This window comes from Condylura cristata, unplaced genomic scaffold (genome assembly GCF_000260355.1).
Source record: "Condylura cristata isolate star-nosed mole 26May11 unplaced genomic scaffold, ConCri1.0 scaffold00033, whole genome shotgun sequence".
Lineage (NCBI taxonomy): Eukaryota > Metazoa > Chordata > Mammalia > Eulipotyphla > Talpidae > Condylura > Condylura cristata.
The window spans coordinates 6039239-6060527 of record NW_004567134.1 but is presented as its reverse complement, the minus strand read 5'-3'; positions in this window follow the sequence as shown (position 1 = coordinate 6060527).

Below are 21289 nucleotides of genomic sequence, written 5' to 3'. Positions count from 1 at the left end.
CTTACAGAACTGGGCTACAGGCCAGAGGTGTGGTGGGTGGGAGGCTTCACCAGAGACAGAGTGGGGAGCAGAACAGGCAGATCGATGAAGTACACTGCTGAGGGGAGCCGCAGTCGAGTCAGAAGAGGTCTGCCACACCATGTGCGTCAGCTACCAGTCCAGGGATGGAACTCCTGTTGCAGTGGCTATGGAGAACCTCATAATGCGGTGCTTGAACCCGTTTCGCCACCAGGAAGAGCCCGGATCATATATTTTTAATACTGCTTTTCTTTCTGAATAGATGGATAATTTCCAACATTTTGCTATGAAAAACCATTTGTACATGCACACAGGGAACGTTCCACTTGCACAGGTTTCCTTATCTCTATCAATAAATATATGGTGTTTGCTTACCAAGATTCCTAGAAATGAAATAGCTACATCGAAAACTGTCAAAACTCTTAAGACTTTTGTTACATACTGCTAAGTCGCCTCCAGGTCCTCCCTAGTAATTTGCACCGCATCATCGACCGTTGCTGCCTTGACCTAGCCAAGCTCTGATGATAACTCCTGATCCTAAGGTGTCATTTTGATAGATGAAAAATGGGATCTTGTTGTATTTATCATGTTATTTTCATTTCTCTAAGAGAAGGAACGGAGTTTTTTCATTTGCTAATTGACTTCATATTCATCTTTCTTTGAATTGACTTTTTCTCTTTTCATATCATTGTTTTCAAGATACTGATTTATAGCAGTGTATTTTTAGAGATACACATGCAAAGATCTTTTTCTTTTTTACTTTCATCCCTGTGTCTTTTCATTATTCCATAAACACTGAAGTGATAGTCGTAAAAATCTTTTTCAATGATGCAGTCATTTAAGTTTATGTTTATTTCTTCTGTTCTACTTATTTGTGCATTTGTTTTGAAGATAATTTCTTAATTTATTTTGGTGTACTCATTTTATTTGTTTAACACTTAAGTTGTATTTGTGTGATAGATGGTCCAAAGAAAGTTATCAAGGAGAGGGAGTATATAATAACTTTTTTTTAAAAAACTTTTTTAATTTTTTGGGCTTTAATTGGGGCTACGTTATGTGTTTTAATGATTTACTACTTTACTATCTTCTCAATAAGATCTTTGTAATTTCTTAAGCATAGTTGCTTTTTTATATATAGGAATTGTAATGTATATACGCATGCAAATATAACTAATCATATCTGCTGGTTAGAATTTGTAGGCAAACACACATTCTAGCCTCTGTTCAAATACCTCTATCCCTACACCCTGTTGATTTATGAGGTTGTTCCATTATACCACGGATCATATAACATATATTACATTATTGCGTATTCCCTGATGTTTTGAAACTGCTTATGTTAGCTCACAAATCTGTCATATTACACTAATAAATCATTTAATTGCGCTTATATAGTGGATATTATATTTACAATGTATATCTGATAATGGACATTCCTTCTTTCCTTTCTTCCAAATAGCTTCTGCAAAAGTTTCCAAATAAATTAATTTTTTTAAACAATGTAAAGCTATTTCAAATTATTCTTAGTACTTTCCCATAGGCATTTCAGCCAATCTAAGAAGTATTTTGGGGATAAGTAACATTTTTTTTTTCAGTATTCAATCTCTCCACTCAGGGAAATCTTCTATTTGTGATTTATTTATCTTTTCATAGCTTTAAGAAAGTATATAGCTTTGCTTATGTGAATTCTAGTCATTCCTCACTGCAAGTGATTATTTCTTTACATAGTTACATTGTTTTGATAAAGACAACTTAAATATTATGTACTCTGAGTAATAGAACTTGGGTCATTTTAATTTGGAATTTTTCTTTGTGTTTAAAATTTCAATTAGTAAAATAATAGGGAGGGGGATCAATATTTTGATTTGCTGGATGCAGTTTTTGGGTAACTTAGGAAAGATTTCATTAAATTAAAGCACTAAATTTAGGTGGCTGTTTTTGTTACTTTTCTTAGGGCCCTAGAGCTGAGCTTTGGTGGATCAGTCATTGCCTTCAGACCAGGGGTGGGGCATTTTCCTGAGCCCAAATGTGTCCAGAGAAGGCAGCTGTGAGCAGTTAGCTCCTGTTCCTGCTAGCAGTTAGGGTAGCTCACGGGTCTGAGCGGGGAGCCAATACATAGTACTGCAGCTTCCAACTTTTCTTTCCATTTATTCTGTTCAAAATTCTCTAGTTATTTGTCAAGAAAATGCATGTAGGCTGAAACTGGCACTCCCCAACACCTCACCGTGACTACACACACACACACACACACACACACATATCTTAATCCCTGCAACCTGAGAACGCCACCTTAATGGCACACAAACAAAAGTAGGGCTTTTGCTGGCATGATTAAGAAGCTCATGAGAAGCACCTGGGTAATCCAGGCAAACCCTTGAGACAATCACGTGGAACCTTATGAGAGGCAGATGGGGGAAATCTACCGAGACGCTAAGGAGATCACGTGATTGGAAGCTTTGAAGTGGGCAGCCATGATCAAGACAGGCTAGAGACCTCACAAACTAGAAGGGGCAAGGAATAAGTTCTCTCATAGAACTTCCCACAGTAGCAGGGAGTAGTGCTTTACAAACACCTTGATTTTGGCCTCCCAAACTACTAAAGAATACATTTCTGCCGTTGGAAGCCACTCAATTAGCTGTAATTTGTTACAGCAGCCATAGGAATTAATTCAGCACGGCCTTCAGATTCACAGGTAAGCTAATCTGAATTAGATATTTTCATTTTAAATTTATGGTAGGCCTGTAAGTACCCTATTTTTCCTCAATAGTGATGGAATTTTTCCCTTAGCAGATTTTTTTATAGGTAATACTGGTGTCGATGTTGGTGAATCCCACCTGCCGTGTATAACATTTTCATTATTCATCGAGTGCATTCTCTTTCCGTTTTCTTACAACATCCTTTTGAGTAAGGATTACTTTGATAAAGGTTAGAGAAAAGAAGTTTGAAATCTGTAGTCCTCCGGATTCCAGAACCTTAGGTAAGCGACTTAAAGTCATGTGAGGCTACTTAAAGCCTCAGTGTCTTTTACGCGTCTTGCAGTGCTGAGAATGCCCATGGTGTAAAGTATAACTGAGTGGATTAAATGAAATAACCAATGAAGAACACCTTGTCTTGGGCAGAGGGAACAGATGAATGAAACTCCTGTCTTTCTTTTACCTTGAGGAACATGGTATATACTTTGGTGTCATAGCAACAATGAAGTAAATAAGTGTGCGAGTTGCTAAATTGGACATTATTAAAACTCAAACTGCAAGTTGATTATAAATATGTAGCAACTGATGCAATAAAAGGTATGAAGTTGAAAAATAAATATTTGACACTGGAGTAAAAAGTAATTTGGGAACATATTTAGAATGCTGAGGGCTAAATGCTCTTTTTTAGCTTTATTAAAATCATTTTACCAAGAAGGATATACCAAAATTAGGTGTGACTATCACTTTTTTAGTCTAATATTTTGTAATTTGAAAATAAAAAAAGCAATCGGTAATAGCCTGGTTTTGGAAATACCTGTGAGGTGTCTGTTGGGTACGGGGCAGATATTGCCATATGTTTCAGACATGTTAGTGAGTCTAACTGTCAAAGAAATTTAAGTGACATTCCTGGGTAACAAGACTGTGGCCTTAGATTGAACTACTTTGGTAGGAAAAAGACCAAGACCAAGAAGACACATGAATGTTAATCAGTTCCAAAGAAAGATGCCTTCAAACTGAATTAAAATAGGAGGGAAGACAGTGATATCTGATGGGCATTTTGGTGACCCAGTGAGTCCAGGACCTGCTTGGAAGGTATAAATCCCAAAGGATCTCAAAGATATACAAGAACACTGTTTTCCTTGTAAACTGAACAGCACGTGATTTAGGGTGTGTGCTGTGCTGCCAGATAAAGTTAACTCTTGAGGTTCATCAACTTGCTGCTGAAACTACTGTGGGTATATATCCTAGTCCTGCCAATGAGGTTTCTGTGTTGTCCTGATTTGCTTGGGGGAAATACATACATTGTATATTATATATAATGTAAAATATATTTAACCCATTCTTGTCACCCGGCACAGAATTCTTAAAAGTTCTTGCGATTTTCTAAGTGATAAGTGCATTAGGAATATCTTTTATTATTTGGTATTTCACATGGGTTGCTGACTCAAAACTCCTAAATTCTTTGGACTTTTCTGGGTGAAAATTCTTGAGTGTTAGGAGTGTCTTTTGTTCTAATAAGTTAACTCTTGGGCTCTTGAATGGAAGCTTTCCACCAGGAAGACCAAGCCATCATGATTAGAAGCTTAACCCTTGACCGCATTCTCCAGAGAGGAAAAAGGGACTCATTGTAATGACCAATATCATACATGATGAAATTTTTATAAAATAGTAAAAGTAGGTGATGCACAGTTTCTGGGTTGGTGAACACAGATACAAAAGCTTGAGTGTATCTCAATTCCATGGAGACATAGCTCCTGTGCTTGGGACCCTTCTGACTTCACCCAATATATATTTATATATCTGCCTATATCTATCTATTAATATTCATCTGACAGTTATGTATTTTATCACATGCTTTATTATATAATAATCTGGAAAATTTGTTTTCTCCAGTCTTGTGAGCTGTCCTGGCAAATGACCAAATTTAAGAAGAGGGTCTTGAGAACCTTGATTCATAGCTGATTAATCAGAAGTACAAGTGCTGATTTGGGCATCTCAATTGGCATTTGAAGTGGGGCATAGGGAGGAAAAACTATGGCTTTACCCTGTGGGATCTGATGCTAACTAAAAGTAGACAGTATAGAAACAGAGTTCAATCGTAGGATACTCAGTTGGGTATCAGAAAATAGTTTGATGCAGAAAATACATATCTAGTGTCAAAAGTATTGTGAGGGGGAAAAAATCACAGAAATGTGTTTTTCTTTAGTTTGCAAATTCTGACCAGTAGCAAGTATATGTGTGTTTATAATGTGTACAGTAGATTTATAGATGTGTGTATGTTGTAGCTTCTACAAAACAGTTACCTGTGGCCCTCCCTGGTGGTGCAGCGGGTTAAAGCACAGCACTGAGAGGCTTGAGCCTCTTCCGCATGAGTTCAATCCCCACATGGTGCGGCAGACCTCTCCTGACCTGCCCGCTGCTCCCCTCAGCAGTGTGCTTAGTCAGCCTGTTCTGCTCCCCACTCTGTCTCTGGTGAGTCCTCTCACCCTCCAAATCTCTGGCCTGTATGGATAAATAAATAAATCTTTTTATTTTTTATTTTTTTTAAAGATTTATTTATTTATTCATATAGAACTGGGGTACAGGCCAGAGATGTGGAGGGTGAGAGGATTCACCAGAGACAGAGTGGGGAGCAGAGCAGGCAGATCGACGAAGTACACTGCTGAGGGGAGCAGTGTGCAGGTCAGGAGAGGTCTGCCGCGCCATGTGGTCACCTCCGGGGCAGGCGGGAATCGAACTCATGAGGAAGTGGCTTAAGCTTCTCAGTGCTGTGCTTTAACCCGCTGCACCACTAGGGAGGGCCAATAAATAAATCTTAAAAAACAAACAAACAAACAAAACAGTTACCTGGTTTATCAAGGAGTATTGAGATGTTGGTAAGGGAATACAGAATAAATTGTATACAGTATTCATGTGTTCATTCCGACAATCCTGGAAAGCAAATTTACTGCAGACTTGTTGCAAGTCTCAAATGTTAGAACATCTCTAATTTCATGAAACTAGTCAGTGTCAGTGCCTGGGCTTCAATCCAGAGTATTATAAAAAACAACATAAAATCTATGATGGTCTAGTAGTGTTTTGGAAAATAAGTAGAGTGCAACTCTAGGAATTAAAAGAGAGGAAAGAATGTTACAAAAGACCATAAGACTTACACCATAACATTTTATTGTTTCAAGTATTACCTTGTTACTATTCTCCAAAAGGGGAAATTCTTTTAATTGGAGATAGAGTGTAATTTTCTTTCATCATTACCTTGCTGAATTATTCAAGTTTCTTTATTATCTATAATAAATATCTTAAGTTTTTATAATTATATCAATTAGTAAAGATTAATAAGAAGGCACATGTTGATTATTCATATTTCCTCGATAAAGAATAATCGCTTTGCTATGTGTTGGTCTCTAAGTTGGTTGTTTGGGAAACTCATAGCATGTTTGCATGTATGGCATGTACATAGAAGCATTATATATTTATAAGATTGCATGGACTATATAATAATTGTGATACAGATGGTGCTTTGTAGCATCAAGTAGGAAATAATTATCGGATTCCTGTTGTTATAGAGACTTTACATAGCAGATCAAATAAGCCTTAAAAGTTTTGCATTCGGAAAAGTGTCATGGGATTAACCACACATTTGTTGCAGCAAGAAACAAATGTGTGGTAAGAAATGGTGTGACTGAAAATAAAGCACTGCTGGAAGATGTCAGGGAACTGTGAGTTGGCTAATCGTGACTGGGTCGTCCCAAAGCATTCTTCTCCCAAACAAGTGAAGCAATCGACTAATAAGACAAATTTACTAAAGTAAAAGGTCTTTCTGCATAGTGTTAGGAATGAAAAGGTCAAGGGCAAATTCAAAATAGGTGCTGAGATTTTGAAATACGTTAAGGCTAGTTTTTGAACATGCCGTACATAATATAAATTTATATTGGCAAATAGCAGTCAGGGAAGGATTTTTGAAGTGAGAGGTTGACCTATCACTTGACACTTTCATTTGAAGAGTTGGTGAGTCTTTCGGGAAGTTCCTGGAATGAATCTTAGTAATGTGCAACTTTGTCTTACTGGACAGGAATAGTTTGGAATTAGAAGGTTGTGTTGATGAAGAGTGGAATAATAAGTTTATGTCCATGTAGAGTGTAAGCTTTGTGGGTGTATCTGTTTGTCATCCTTGATTGGGGTGAGAGAGGAGGTAGTTATTAAAGAAAAATCCATGAGATGATAAAGGGGCTTATAGATCATGCAGATGTTGAGATGAATTGCTTAACTGTTGAGGAGATCACTAATATTTATTTGGAAAGAGTGGCTTGATGGTGTACATGTGAGTTAGTTGGTAACTAGAATGGACAGATTAGATATGTCAAAGAGGGGAGGAGATAGAGTTGAGATGGTTTATAGACACTGGATGGGTAAATTAGTTAGAAGGCCAGAAGTTGCAAAGATTTGAACCAAGACCATAGTGACAGTGAGGCAAGAAGATAAGAAATGAAAGGCTCTTGTTATACATTTTATACATTAAATGGTAGGCACAAAAGAGAAGAACTCAAAGGTGTGGATCTATTCTAAATACTGTATATGTCTAAATTCACACAACCCACAGAAGAATCCTGGAAGATAAGTGTGACTGTATTGTATTCTCATTTTACCTGTCGGGAAACTGAGGCAATGAGGGCAGAGGGACACAAAGTCATGCCAAGGGGAAGTCAAACCCAGACCATCTGGCCTGTTTTGAACTATAGCACTGTCCCAGATTTGTAGTTTGGGTTACTAGGTAATTTCAGGTAAATTTATTCAGATGCAAATATCAAAAGGTTATTACCTTTTGCAAGATTGATTACTGATCATTGCAACGTAAGGTGCTTGCTATGCCTGTAATTGTTGCAATATCATCTATGAAGGAGTTGGAATTATGAGTCCAAAAGTCAAAAAGGGACTTTTTAAACAAAGTCAAATATTTATCAAGTACCTATTCAAGGTGCAGTTGGGACTAAAGAAAAGAAAAAGGTGGTACTATTTTTCCTGTTTCTGTACCTCCATGGAAATTCTATAGAAACTCCACACTACTCCTGATTTTCTCCTTTCCTCTCTCATTGCTACTACACTAACAAAAAAGATGTGGGATTGTTCCAACACTGAGCAATCCTGCGAGGTGTTCTGCAATTTAACTCAATTCTGACACCATCTACTCAGAGTCGCACCGGATCCCACAGTGAAGAGCTCTTTCGCAAGATCTCACACCACTTCAGCTGCCAGTTGTAATTTCAGATCATTACTGATGATTCTGATCTGTCATTTTTAAACTTGGTTTTCTGCAACCCCTCTCTCATGTGTGATTATTTTGCCAGAGCAGCTCACAGAACTCAGACACAGCTTACTTCCTGTTCACCATCTTACTGTCTTCCACCTGGATGTTTACCTCCTGTTCACCATCTTACTGTCTTCCACCTGGATGTTTACCTCTGTCCATTATCATATCCTCTTATAATAAACCAGGAACGAGGTGTATGGGAAGAGGGATAGAGTGTCTATATCCCCCGGGAAACACCATACTCCCAAGAGTGTGCATGTGTTCAACAACCCAGCACCTCTCCAAATGCCATGCCTTTGGGATTTTTACGGAGGCTTCATCAACCAGGTATTATCAATCCTGAACTCTATTCTCAGCCTCCCTCCCTGGAGAATAGAACCAGGAACCTGGAGTATCAAGTTTCTAATGATAGTTTGGTCTTTCTGATGAGCAACCACACCCAGGAGCCCTCTCACAGTCAACTCATTAAACCAAAATGACACTTGCAGGTCCTCCCTCGTGGCACAAGGGGCAAGGTCTCAACACTGTGAAGCTATGCACAACCACTGCAGCACTAGTTTGATCCCCAGCCCAGGAGCTGACCCACATGGCGCAGCAGACCTCCCCTGTCCCATCCGCTGATCCCCTCAGCAATGTATTTCAGTTAATCCACTTGTTCTGCTCCCTACTCTGTCTCTGGTGAATCCTCTCATTCCCTCTTCTCCCTACACACTCCCTGCCCCCTCCCCTTGCATGTCTGGCCTACACCCCAGCTCTTGCATGCATAAATTAATAAAATAAATAAACAATTACTAAGCTCCATAGGAATTAGGTCAGACATTGGAATAAGACCAAATACTGTAACAAAAGATACTCATAGTACTCTTATCACTTAGAAAATTGCATTTGGAAGCACTGTCCCGGGACTCTGGGACCCCAGAGACCACTGAACATATTTTGTAACTCACCTCCCAGAGGTACAGAACATTTAGAGGCTGCATTAATAAAGAGTGTTCATGGTCCTTACTGCCTAGGTGTGCACTTGAGAACGTGTGCTTCTGGCCTGTTTCTTGTCTTCAGTCCAGTTGCCGTTATAATTTCTTTGAGCTCCCATTAATATGGGAATGAAAATGGACTTTGTAGTATATGAATTTCCTAAACTGTAACCAAGTGTAAATCCAGTGAAGTTGTCAGGCTGAGTAGATTCGTAAACTTTGACAAAGCATTGCCCACCTTCACCACTGGCTTGGGCAACATTGTCAACAAGCACCCACATTTCTTTGGGGAGCAATGATTTCTTATATGAAATGGACATCTCGATATGAACTTCACAATTTTTTTTGTGATGTATTTTTATGTTTGAAGTATTTTTTTTAAAGATTTATTTATTTGTGCATACAGAACTGGGGTACAGGCGAGAGGCTTCACCAGAGACAGAGTGGGGAGCAGAACAGGCAGATCGACGAAGTACACTGCTGAGGGGAGCAGCGGGCGGGTCAGGAGAGGTCTGCCACGCCATGTGGTCACCTCCAGGGCAGGCGGGAATTGAACTGATGCGCAAGCGGCTTTTTTTTAGATTCTCAGTGCTGTGCTTTAACCCGCTGCGCCACCAGGGAGGGCCTATATTTGAAGTATTTTAACTCAGCATTTTTTATGCTTTTGGGTGCAAAATTCTTAGATGCCATCACTCCATTAAGATTCTGTGTTCTGACTCAGTGTATTTTAGAAGTTGCAAGCTTATCTCTGGATTCTGCTTTTAAGCAAGCCACATTTTCTTTATCATTTTTCAATCTGACGCATCTGCTTTCATAAATCGTATTTAAAGTTGATAAAAGCAGAGAGCACAGCCTTAGGAAAATCCAACAGGTTGGCAGCTATTTATAATTTGACAATTTATGAGAACAAATGTCTCCATTACATAAATAATTCCCTTGCATTTCATTTGCTTACACACCATTATTCCTACAAGTTTGTCACCAAAAGAATAGAGACGAAATTGATATCTTCATAGCTGGCACATGGGTGTGTGTCCTACTGTAAATGTGAACACAATACATTCAGGCCTAATAGCCAGGAAGGTAATACCAATATTTTATGAAAATATACCCAAATTTTAGCCAAAAGCTAATAAGCTACAGAGATATAAAAAGCCCTGAATCATATGGCTAGTTTTATCCGTCACTGCCTTTGAGTGGAAATATGAGCTGTCCTTACCTGTCAGTTACCTTTTTACCCTCTCTCATCAGTGTAAGAGTCAGAGCAGTGGGAGTGTTTCAGGGTGCCAGCGTGTAGTTAGAACCCTGCATGTTCTAAGGAATAAGAAACCTGTGTTCTAAGCATTACTCACTATTGGGCAGCCTGGAGCCATTTACTGAAAGCGCATTCTGCAAATCACTCACTAAATAAGGATAGGGTAGCTCAGATATATTTATGTGTAAAATCCTTTACAAGGGATTTTCTATCATTATAAATGATACAGTCATTTATGAAACAAGGAAACGAGATTGTGTGCTTGAATGAGCTTTATTGGCTAAATTGGAAAGTTGTATTTCCAAGCCTCCTCTTCCCAGTGTCCTTCCAGGATGGAGTTGTCTAAGAAAAGAAAGCTCTACAAGACTGGGCGGAACTGCAGCCAGTCATACCCTTGGAGAAACTTGGCAACTGGACTCCAGGATAGTGGACCAGAAGTGTCTAGTGAATTCCAGTTTGTATTCACTGTCCTTCTGAGATGGCTCCATTTTGTCTTCCTAATTGGCTGGTCTTATCAACCAACAGTGGCTGCAAACCCAAAAGTCTCCAGTTAACGCAGACACCCACTTCCTCAGAAGAAACAGTTACTGTGGACAGATGGATACTTTTAGCTCCATCTATTTTGTGGGTAACTTATGGCAACATCCCCACAAGGTCTCTCTTCACAGATCTACTGATGTCTAAGGTAATTTTCTTTGTCTACTTGAGATGCAAGCAGGTGGAATGTTCTTAGGAAAGGGTTTATTCATAAATAGGAATCATAATTTTTTTCTACAACCAAGTTGTAGTCCCAAGACACATTCCTACAGAGTCTGGGTATGGGGGGGATAATGGATCAAATAGGAAAATGCTCTGAGATTTGGTCATTTGTGGTGAAGCTTTAGAAGTGGCTTTTATTTACATCCCTTTGCCTGTATGATTATTTGCTTCTGACAGAAGGCAGCAGTGTGGGAGTCTGTTGTCATAATCAGCAGACTTCTAGTACTTGTAGTTGCCAAGTGCTACAGCAGAAATGTATCCCGGTGAAACCATCAGTTTCAACACAGCAAGTGCCTGCAAACAAGATGGAATCTGAGTCAAAATGGGTATCACAGCTTCTGAATTTTCTTGAAAGCTCTAATTTGTGCATGTGCTCCAGTGTTTCAGGTCAATGCCGCTAGTCTTTTTTTTTTTTTTTTTTTAGATCCCTGCACTGCCTGTTTGTAGACGGTCCTTTCATTACTTCTTCCTACACTCAAGATTTAAAGCCGGGCTCCTTTCTCATAAGACTTAAATAAATGGGTGCATTTTTGTGCTAAACGTAGGTTGGTACAGACCAGGATTCATAAGATCCCTTCCAGTTATGATGTGAAATGGTGCTTTACTTCAAAGAGCCAACCTATTATTCTAAAAGAAGTAATAAATGCTTTTATGTAATGCTACATGTTTATGAAGTAACAATTAATATGGAATTTACAGATCTCAATTTAGGAACACATCTAGTTTGATTCACATACATTGTTGGAATCATATGTGTCTCACTCCAGGATATGTCCTCAAGGTGACAGATATCTCTGGTCCATACATGTGACTCAACACTTGGAAGATGTGTGTGTGTGTGCATGCATCAAGCTCTATCATAAGTAGAGGGACCCATTATTTTCAACATGAGTAAAGAATTCAACAGGCTCAGACAATAAAATTGATGCACCCAATTGTACTGTCCGATATGATCGCCACTGTCCTACTTAAATGTAAATTCATTTTAATTTAATAAAATTAAGTTTTAGTTATAGTACATCTAATTTTAAGTGCCCAGTGGCCACATCTAGTTAATGGCTACCAAGTGAAACAGTACAGATAGAACTTTCTACAATAATGGGGATATTTTCCAGGAAACCCTTCTCATGGCGAGCGTGGTCACCTTTTTCAGGAAAGCAGAAGGTCCATTGCTTTCTGTGTTGGAAGGGACCCAAACCCTTTTTTTCCACTGTGACACAAAATTCCCTTCAAGGAGAACATCAAATTCAGTGAACAGTTTAGGAGAAACTATTTTCCTTTATAAAGGTCAGTGCTTTTTGTACAGCATCATTGCATACCGAGTTGAAAAACAGAGTCAATCCACCTACAGAGTCACATAAATATTTTAAGACTGTGTTTTATAAACTGTAAACTTTTTTATAGGCTTTGCTTGCAGAACAGGTGAAGTCTATATATCATCAAATCCCACCTATCACAGCTATTGCTTTAGAAGCCTGGTTCTTTACCGGTACCATCCGCTACCCCAGCAGATTGGATTAGCAGCTCTCCCGGGAGTCCCTTCTACCTTCTAAAAGAAATACTGAGTGAACCAGAAGCAAATTCCTCCTTCTCAGACATGTGTGCAGACAAGGAAACCCTAGGATTTACCAATAGCACGATAGGCTATAAACAGGAAACCAGTCGCCCTCTTCAGAGAAAGCACTAAAGAGTTTATCATCCTTTCAGACCAGAAAGGTTTTGAGTGGCAAGCACAGATCTTTCCATCTGCAACAGATTTCTCGCATTTTAAGGAGCAACATAACAGCATCCCCAATTAGGAGCTAATTAGGAAAATAAGTAGCAGCCTAGCATTTTGGCAGTTATCCCTCAGAACAGAAAGCAATCAAAACACTTCAGATTCACCTGCATAAGGAAGACCAGGAGGTTATCAACAGAGTCCGTGAAAAGGGGAAAGAGTTGCTTTAAAGTGCTTTCACCTTTTTTTCTATGTGGTCTTTTTAGGAGTAGAATTTCTGCTTTTTCATGATAATCATTAAAAATAATACAGGAATTGCACATCAGGGTCTGTTTTCCAGCAAATTGTTTCTTAAATTGGGTTGTGTGTAGACTCAGGCCTGGAAAGTAGTTTGAAGTTTGTGAGATCTATGACATTGTAAAATTTTATAATTGGAATATACATTTATTTTATCAGGAGTGTTTGGCCTTCGGAAATACCTTTCTAGTTTGAAAAATACACTTTCTCTGCAGCTATAATTTCAGTCAAAAACTAATGTCATAGAGTGGACCTTCTCTGTTTAAGTCACTCTTTTTTTTTTTAAGATTTTATTTATTCATACAGAACTGGGGTACAGTTCAGAGATGCGGAGAGTGAGAGGATTCACCAGAGACAGAGTGGGGAGCAGAACAGGCAGATCGACGAAGTACACTGCTGAGGGGAGCAGCGGGCGGGTCAGGAGAGGTCTGCCGCGCCATGTGGATCACCTCCCTGGGTAGGGTTCGAACTCGTGCTGCAGTGGCTGTGGACTGTTTCATAGGCTGCCCTTTAACCCCTTGGGACACCAGAGAGGGCCCCGATCGATTGCGGCATTTAATCTACTTTCATTTAAAGTAATAACTATAAAGGAAAACCTGAGGTTGCCATTTTTCTTACAGTTTTCTCTGTCTTGTAGCTATTTTGTCCCACTTTCTCTCTGTACATTGCTCTGTGTTTTCTTGGCAATGATTTGTTTTGATTGTTTTTTCATTTCCTCCTGTGTATCTTCCATAGAGATTTTCTGTGGTTACCATGAGGCCTCCATAAACTATTTTAAAGTTAAACTTACTTTAACTGCATACATGCCATATTGTACTTTATTACATTCTCACACATCCCACTTCATGTAATTAATATTTCAAAATACGTCTTCTATTACATATCAATTAACACAGGTTTATTGTTATTTTTATAAGTTTATCATCTATACCAGAACTTAGTGATTTATACATACCAACAGTATGTATTCAATCTATATTTACCTTTCCAGAGAATTTCACTTTTTGTATATTCTTGTGTTGCTGTCTTAGCTCTCCTTCCTTTCAACTGGAAGGCCATCTCTGAGTATGTTTTGTAAGTCTAGTCTAGTGGTGATGACCTTCCACAGCTTTTGTTTATCTGGGAAAGTCCTAATTCCTTTCATTGTTGAAGGACAGTTTTGTCTGATAAATTATTCCTGGTTAAAAGTTAATTTTTTTCTTTAAAGCACTTTCATCCTACTTCTTTTCTTACCTGCAGAGTTTCTACTAATGATCCATGGCTAGTCTTATGGGATACAGTGATGCATGAGGAGTCCCTTTTGTACCTCTTTAGATTCTCTTTTTTCTGCGACTTTTGAAAGTTTTATGCCTATCTCAGCATGGATCTCGATGGGATTTGTCGAACGTCTTGACTGTCCATTCCATTCCTCAAATATGAGACCTCTCCTGTTCTTTCATGGTATCCTTTATTTCTCCCATCCGTTTCTGAGACCCCCATCTGAATGTAGTTGTTTTTATTGCATAATTCTACTAGGGTCTTACTCTTTTTCTCATGTTTTTATCCTGACTCAATCATTTAAAATGAACTATTTTGAAATTCACAGGTGCTTTCTTTAGCTTGGTCAGATCTGCTCTTGAACCTCTCCAGGGACTTTTCAATTTCATTCTGCAGAATTTGTTATTATTATTTTTTTATATTCACATTGTCGGGTAATTCATACATCTTTATGTAGTTTCTGGGAATTTAGTTCATTGCCTTTGATCAGAGCCTGTTTCATAGTTCCTTTGGATGTCTTGAATCTGTGTTTGAAATTTGGATATTTGGGTAAATAATAGCCACTTCTCTAAATCTGTAGAGTCTGACTTCTCACATGGAACGATCTTCACCAGTCACTGCAGGTAGATGTTCCTGGGACCTTTCAAATACTTTCTGGGGATGTGCCATTTAGTGGCCTGGGTGCTTGCACAATTTCACAGGTAAAGCAATTTGCTTTTGTTTCTTCTCAATAGCGAGTGATTTCTCTTCCTCCCCTCTGGTCTCGCTTTGTGGCACTGTAGTCTCTCTGGGTCTTTAATAAGCTACATTATTCACCTTTGTGCTTCGCATCCCAGTGTCATTCTTAATATGGCTGAAGTCAGGTGAGTCAGAAACTAGTCTCTCAGCTAGTTCCTGAGAAAGACAGGAATGCTTGATCCACACTCCACTCTTCTTTTCCTTCCACAGGAGAGACCAGAAGTCAGATGTTTTCTCTATCACATTGTGTGGTAATAGGGAGGGAGAGGGACTAGGTTCAGCAAATGTGATGCACCTTCCTGCTCATTCTGATGCAGTTCTTGGCTTTGTACTCATCTGGGATGCTGCAATCTTTTATTTCTGAAATTCTTCTATAAATAACCTATAGTTTGTTGTTCATTTGACATCTTATTTTTGGTGGGAATGTGGTATGCCAAGATATTCTTTCTTGCCGATGTTGCTCAAAAGCAGGTGAGTGTAAAGCTATCAGTGGAATCAATCAGTTACACAAAAACCTCTTAGTTGAATCAAACGTTCCAAGAATATGGATGGATATAGGGCATATGTTGCTATTTAAAATATCAGATTCTTTTTGAGTGGTTGTCTCCTCATCTGAGATGTATTCTCCATTGTAAGAGACATATCACCTCCTTCACCTTTGTTCACCTTTATGAATTTAGCAACAAATATTCCCACTGAAGGAAGGCTACTTATAGTAGTGACTGCTAAGTACGAATGGGTAGTAAGCAAAACTCAATTTTTGTACACATGCAGTTTGTAGCCTAATCAAGATATATAACATAATACATATATAGTATATATATATGTATATATATATACCTGTATTATATGATTTATGCATATATGATTTAGGTATATAATAAATAAGGAATGTATATCAAAGTCCGTTGAACTCACATGATAAATGTGCTTCGTATCTTTTAACAGAATAAACAAAGATACATTAATATGTACTAATTATACTGAAGTGGTTACCATATAAAGCAAACTAATATAGTCAGAATATTCTGCAAACACTCAAGTCCTCAGAGCAGAAATTAACACCTTTTTCATTTATTAGAGGGTGCTACATTCTGTTGTCCTCAAATCCGCACATTCTCATCCTGACACAAGCTATGAAACTTCTGTCGCCTGACAAATACCGGACAGAAGGGAAAAGCTCTGAAAAACCAGAGTTTCCATTGCTAACTTCTGTTATGACTTCCCTTGTTCGTATAGCATAGTATCGAAATATTCTGAACAAACATCAGTTTACAACTGGATTTCCTTAGCTTCCTCAGGCCGCTGCCTGGCCCATGCATGGAGGCACTGCCCCAAGGTGGGAAATTCCTCTTGAAGTCAAAAGTGATTTTACAATTGGCTGATGAATAAAAACAATGGGTGTTATAGTAAAATCAGTATTGTAGAACAAGGCAGTACTGAAAACATGTTAAAAAATAACCAGAGCTCTTTTACTGCCCAGAACTGATAACCCAAATCCCATCACTCTTTTATCTTTCTTAAGCTTTCTACTGTTTAGTCTTTAAATGAGGAACTTAAGCTTTCTATTGTTTAGTCTTTAAATTAGAAACTCTACTGTATCTCTTTTAGTGATGGATTCATAAGAAAACTTCTGGCCATTGGCTTTACTTCATCTCTTTCACCTATAGGATGTCTCCATGAGAAGTAAAGTCACTAAATAGTAACTAGGGCTAAAGGGACTTCACTTTAGCTTAATCTTCACTGTGGTAAATATAGCAATGTCAGTCTTAAATTTTTGTGAATTTATGTACCTGTTTTAACTTTATTGGATTGATTTTAAGAATAATAAATGTTATAATCTTAGCTGAAGGTCAAAAACGGTTCTTAGAAAAAATGGGGATGATTGTAATCTTTCTGCTTAATTCATTTGTTAATGTTTTTCCACTACTTGCTCGTAATGTATAAAGTCCTGCTGAGACTGGAGGCAGGAGACACTTGCACCCTAGACTGACGCCCCTGTCTTCTCATCCCCACACCCTTGCCCCCCAAAATCTCTGCTCACTGATGCCTTTTTGCACCTGTGAAGCTCTTGATTCCCACCCAGCCCCCACTGTGTGTTGAGGCTGGTCCCCAACATCATCCTTTTAGTGTCAACTTTCTAGCAGCCAGGTAGGTATTTTTGACTTTAAGACAGTATTAGGAGACCTTGATTCATAGAGTCGAAGTTATAAGATATGGGCAATGAATGGCTTTAGGGGAAAAGAGGCAGCTTGCACTTGATTTATCATGATGCCTCCAGTTTCCTATTCAAAAGTTCTCTTGCTTAAGGTCTGACATTTCACATATAAAGAGCAAAGTCAGCAAGTTCCTTTAGTGATTTAAAAAAAAATAAAAACAATGTGAAATATTCTAGGTAGAGAGACATAGAAACAAGAATAGAGGCAGCAAAAGGAATAAGGGAAATCTTAGTGGAAAGGAAAGAGCTTCTGGCATTCTGATATGAATGGCCATAGTTTGGGAAGAGAATTTTTCTGGTGTTGGAAGCTTCTATTCTTTGTTTCTCATCTTCAATATCTCCTGAAAGTGGAATGTGGACATTAGTTGGAGAGCCAAATGATGTTTTCCAACAGGAAATTTCTTCTCAGGGGCCTCCCTGGTAGTAAGAGGTGTTAAATCTCACCACTGTCAAGCTATTGGCCACCACTGCTGCAGGAGCTAATCCCAGTCAGGGAGCTGACCTCCATGGTACAATAGACTTCTATCTTACCTGCTCTTTTCCTCAGCAGTGTACTTTAATAGATCTGCCTGTTCTCTACTGTCTCTGGTGAATTGTCTTACCACTCCACCCTACACCCCAGTGCTTGTATGCATAAATAAATAGAAATAAATCTGAAAAGTGGGAAAAAAAATCTGTGTGAGAAATTCATCCTAGAGCAAAGTGGAGCTTAAAAGTTCTTTTGCAACCTATTTCAACATCCTTCTCAACAGTTGTGACCCTACTTATTCATTTTATGTTGGGTATTTTGAGCCATGACCCTTAAAGCATCAGAACCAAGGTGACTAAATGTAAATTCTACATGAAAGAAAAATGTGATGGTTGAGCTTAAAGGAATGATCTTTTGACAGTGACATTTCCTACAATAAGGCAGGGGACAGAGTGATGGAAGAGTTCTTTGGGTATGAGAGTGGTTTTCCAGACCATCTGGAGTCGTGAAGTTTTGGTAGCCAGCCATATACTCTACTTTTCATTGTTAGAGCTCTTTTGCTGTAAAAGGGGAAACAGAGAAAGAGTTAGTAGACCTTAAGTTCTACTTGTACTACCGTAACAAGAACCACCAACTAAGTTGGGCAGGACTGGTGGTAAGTATTTATGCAATATTTAATGTCATGATTAGTTTCATTTTTTTTTTTATTCAGATTGATATTCTACACTGGCTATTCTTGTAAGAATGTCATCTCTTACATGTTATCGTGCAATACATCAATCCTTTGAATGCAAACTCCACCTCTCCCCAAGGTCACACTTGGATTTTGGACTCTTGGAAACCAACCTTGTTAATCCCGACCTTTTGGTGTCTGTATTCTTGTACCTTAAGGCGTTTAGCTCTACACACTTAGCATTAGTCTGCCTTCTGACCAATTTCCATAATCAAAAGTATATTTTGTTATTTCACCTGAAATTTAATCTCCTGGAAAGCAAACATCAAGCATGAATTCTTTCTTTCCTTTATTTTTTTCTATCCAGTCTTTTATTGGTGTATTGGTTCAGTGGTTCTCTGCTTGGATCAATTAGCTGTAGCCCAAGGTAACCAAAATATTAAATGCACCTCTGAAATATTTAAAGTAGAGTTTCAGAGAAAAAGAAAATACTATCTCTGTCCCCATGAAGGTAACTGGTTAGTCGCTAAAGAAACAAGAGCTCTGTTTTCAGCAGCCAAGATCATCCCAGCAAAGGGTATCAGACAAGTGTTTTGTCCCGATTTCTGTGACTGTCTGAAAAGACAAGAGTTTATCGCTCCCGAGCAGCAGCTGATACGGAGCTCCTGAGAGTGGGGTCTGCAGCTACTGTGAGTGCTCTAGGCGGAAGGATCACTTATATAGGCTTTAGGTTCAGTTTTATTTTTCAAAGCTGACATGGCGCTGTACACCTGGATGCAAGGGCCAGCTACAGTCATTGTGCTATTGTCCACATATGGTCACACTCAACAAGCCCCTTGAGACCAGACTGCTTGTTTGTAGCAGCGTTGGGCTCTGGCTTCACTGTTGGGCATCAGATGCATGAATGCAATGGCCTCTGTGACACTTACGCTGTAATATGCAGCAGATACGTACCCATCAAATGGTTGATCTCCTCAGGAAACTTGCCCCCTCTATTAAAAAGTAGCAGATACTGACAAGTACTTAACATTTAGGAGTTTCCTTGATACTAAGCAGCTCTCTTTTCCATGCAAACTGGGATTTATCAGCAAAGGAAATGAAGACAGACTTTTGGCTCTGGAACATGTCCTTAATCCAAATGTACTGACCAACCTTAGAATTCAGGTCTTGTGACAAAGTTTTCACCAATATCTGATGTGTCTGTTCTTTGTCTGTGTGGGCAATTCATATAGTTAGTTACCCCAGTTCTAGGGAAAGTCAAATATGTGATGGATACTTTACCCTAGACTGCAGTTAAAAGAGTGGACCTAGCTCCCAGAGTGAGGTCAACATCAAGTGTACAGACTCTTTAGTTAAGGTTCACTGATGTGTGGGCCCTCCCTGGTGGCGCAGCGGGTTAAAGCACTGCACTGAGAAGCTAAAGCCACTTCCGCATGAGTTCGATCCCCGCCTGCCCCAGAGGAGATCCACATGGTGCGGCAGACCTCTCCTGACCTGCCTGCTGCTCCCCTCAGCAGTGTATTTCGTCTCTCTGCCTGTTCTGCTCCCCACTCTGTCTCTGGTGAATCCTCTTACCCTTGGCATCTCTGGCCTGTACCCCAGTTCTGTATAAATAAATAAAAATAAATCTTTAAAAAAAAAAATTCACTGATGTGTTGGTCAGGTGTGGTCCAGTTTCTAACATCCCCGCCTTACCACTGAGACTGTATTTGAGCTCTAGTATAGTCACATGGGATCGGATCTACCAAGCATTTTCCTCACCACTATCTCCCTGCACAGATCTAGGACATGGCTTTGGAGTCTCATAAATCAGCAGCGAACGTTGCCATTTATTAAGATCTTGACACTCAACCTGACTCTGAGAAGCACCTCAACCAATAAGTTTAGCACTGCTAATAACAGGATCCATGATCCTGGCTCTCACTCAAGTTGTTTTGTCATTTCTCTAGGACTCTTGGCTCCCGGCCCTGCCATCTGCTCTGGCCAACCTCAAATAGATTCTTATATTCTGTGTGGTTGCACAACACATGTAAAGTAAAACCGGATTTCAATACTAGCACTAAAAAACTAGAATCTTGGCTCAAGCGGGCTCAGAAATGATGCTGATATTTTTTATTATTTATTTGTGCATACAGAACTGGGGTACAGGCCAGAGGCTCAGGGGCGGTGAGAGGCTTCAACCGAGACAGAGTGGGGAACAAAACAGGCAGATCGACGAAGTACACTGCTGAGGGGAGCAGCAGGCGGGTCAGGAGAGGTCTGCCAGCCATGTGGTCACCTCCGGGGCAGGCGGGAATCGAACTCATGTGGAAGCGCTTTAGATTCTCAGTGCTGTGCTTTAACCTGCTGTGCCACCAGGGAGGGCCGATGCTGATATTTTTAAGGTAATCTTGAAAGAAAGGAAATTCCTGGACTTTGGAGATGAAGGGTTTTTTTTTTTTTTTTTTAAAGACCTACAGCAGGCACTTAAACATAACCAAGCTCTTTAAAGAGACTGATGTGGCCAAAGACAGTCTTTGGATAATCAGCCTGCGCCCTTCCACATTGCAGCTGCTGCTAAGACAAGGCTGTCTCATACACAATGATTTCTCAGATCTTTTAGGTGCATGGGACTAAAGTCTCATCTTGAAGTAACATTAAACTTTATTTTACAGTGTTTTGGCTCCTGGTCACTGGCTCCAATTGAAAAGAAAACAAGAGAAACACAGCACAGAAGGACGTTTATTTTAATGCCTTTGAGGTTATGTTCCCCGTGGAATACCAAGCTTGGGAATGAAAATCAGTTCACAGCCAAAGCATAAGGATACAGGCACACATAAGTTAAGAAAAAAGTAAGGGTACAGGCACGCATCAGTAAGAAGGGAGAGAGGGGCGAGAGGCGAGAGCTGAGAAAGGCACGCATCAGAAGAAAGAGAG